This window comes from Octopus bimaculoides, chromosome 21 (genome assembly GCF_001194135.2).
Source record: "Octopus bimaculoides isolate UCB-OBI-ISO-001 chromosome 21, ASM119413v2, whole genome shotgun sequence".
Lineage (NCBI taxonomy): Eukaryota > Metazoa > Mollusca > Cephalopoda > Octopoda > Octopodidae > Octopus > Octopus bimaculoides.
The window spans coordinates 31,935,464-31,938,082 of NC_069001.1; the positions used below are offsets into that span (position 1 = coordinate 31,935,464).

The following is a 2,619-nucleotide window of genomic DNA, read 5'->3' on the forward strand; positions in this document are numbered from 1 at the left end:
CGATCAGGAGTCCAACACCCTAACCACTAAGCCATGCACCTCCACATTCTGACCCAGGGGAACATCAAGAATGTGACAGCCAAAGGGTGAGAGGGCTGCATCAGCACTAGGTTGATACTCATTTTCAGCTGAGCAGACTGGACAGGACACCAATCCCTCACAGAATTATTCCTTTTTACCAGCTGAGTAGACTGGAACAACTTGAAATGATGTTTTGATCAAAAATACAATGCATTGTCCAGTCCAGGAATCGAAACCACAATCTTACACTCATGAGTCCAACACCCTAACCACTAAGCCATGCACCTTCACCTGAATTTTTTTCTTTTCACTTTCTTTGTTTCCTGCCCTTTTTGTCTTCTTGTCTTTCTTTCTCTTTATTCTCCCTCTAACCAAGCTTCCAAAAATTTACCACATACATGCATGCACAGAGAGAGAGAGAGAGGCTATTTATAAACTTGATTAGACTAGAGCAGTGCAAAGTGATGTGGCTTAATCAAGGACACAATATACTGCCCAGTTCAGGAATTGAACCCACAACTTCTTGATCAAGAGCCCAGCACCCTACCTACTTACATCAACCCACAAACTTCATTCTTACTGGTGAGCCTTATGAGTCTTCATTCCCCTGCTTTGAATATTGTCTCAACTGTATTGTCTTTGCAATTTTTGTCAAAAGCAAAAAACAAAAAAAAGTCACGCCATTCTCAAATGATTTGGTTGTCTTTAACTTGACAACCAAACTCAGTAAATTGATTCCAGTCATTACTTATTCAGAGCAAAGAAGACTTGCTGTTTTATAAGTTTCTTCTACTGCTTCTTTGAATAACTAATTTCAATGGCTTGTGGTTATTGTTGTTCACTTATGGAATGCAGAGATCTCGTGATTGCTTAAGGTAATTTTGCATTTTGCTATTTATTCATATATTTATAGGGGGATTTTTATAAAAAAAAAAATATACCCTTTTCTCTCTATAGATAGCAATGTGGTTGAAGAGTCTGCTTTCTAAAGATAAAATTCAAGGCTTGATTCCACTGCCATTGTACTTTCAGCAGGTGTCTTCTTCTGAAACCTTACATTGATCAATGTTATACGAAAGGAATTTGATAAACAGAAACTGTCCACAACCTCTCTATGTATTTGGTAATCTAAAGCCTGTAAGAAACAGACTTCTGTTAGAGGCCTGTGAGACTTTAAGTAGCTTGGAGCCAATCAAGCTGTTTTAAATAATACCATGGAAACACTACTAAATGTGTTGAGTGCTCTTTTCTTTCATTTGTCTACTCGTTAGTTCGCGCGTGCATGCATGTGTGTGTGTGTGTGTGTGTGTGTGTGTGTGTGTGTGTATGTGTGTATATATATATGTATATATATATAGAGCATCGAGCTTACGATCGTGAGGTTGTGAGTTCGATTCCTGGACCGGGCTGCGTGTTGTGTTCTTGAGCAAGACACTTTATTTCACGTTGCTCCAGTTAACTCAGCTGTAGAAATGAGTTGCAACATCACTGGTGCCAGGCTGTATCGTCCTTTGCCGTTTCCTTTCGATAACATCAGTGGTGTGAAGAGGAGAGGCTGGTATGCATGGGCGACTGCTGGCCTTCCATAAACAACCTTGCCCAGACTTGGTGCAATCCTCTTGGTGCAATCCCATTCGGTCATTTATGATGGAAGGGGGGTCTCCACACACACACACATACACAAAAAGTTCCTGGCTTTGAGTAAAAGAAAATACAGGAGGATCAGTTAATTATGATTTTATTTGACATATTCACTCTCAGGTTCACACACTTATTGGAGCAGTCCTTCAGTTTTTCCAGGCCCTTGGAACTTTTCAGCACCCCCTCGCAATCATTATCATTGTTTTAATGCCCATTTTTCCATACATCCATGGATCAGATGTAATTTGCTGAGGCAGATTTTCTACAGCTGGATGCCCTTCCTGTCACCAACCATCACTCATTTCCAAGTAAGGTAATATTTCCCTCACGGCCAGACATATTTTTTACAAAAGACTGAAAACGAACACATGCTCTTCATTACAACAATCACATAATGTCAAGACAAGGGTACACACAAGTATACAAGAAAGCGAAGGCAGAGAAGGAGGAGGAGGAGTAGGAGGAGGCAAAGATGGTTAAGAAGACAGTGAAGAAGAAAAGGAGGTGGTGGAGGAAGTAAACGAGGTGAAGAAATTGAAGGCGGTGGTGTAGGCAGTAGTGGTGGTGGTGGTGGTGGTGATGGTGGCAGTGAAGATGATGTGGAAGGTGAAACTAGATAAAAGTAACGATGTTGTTGTCGATGTTTATTTCACCAGAGGGCAGCAACCCCACTGATCACACAGACCTCTGATCAAAGGGTATTCCAGCCATGACCAGCCATTGTCATAGCTGAAATCTCTTTGATCATATTTTCAAAACAGACATGTTGTACAGGCACCCACCACCACCACCCCACACCCAGCATCACCATGACCGCCGCCCACCACCCGGCACCAGACCCCCCACCCCTGTGAGATAAAATTGACACTATTCTCTTAACGGCTGATAGTACATTATTTACTTGTATACTGAAAATTTACTGCTTAAAGTCTATATAACTTATTAATGTCTTTCGTG

The 2,619-nt window shown here is 41.3% G+C and overlaps 1 protein-coding gene across 1 annotated transcript in view; it reads right to left on the bottom strand.

The window, feature by feature from the left end:
* LOC106880926 (mitogen-activated protein kinase kinase kinase 7-like) overlaps window positions 1–2,619 on the bottom strand; it is an 86,525-nt gene that overhangs the window by 31,033 nt on the left and 52,873 nt on the right. The window lies entirely within an intron of this gene.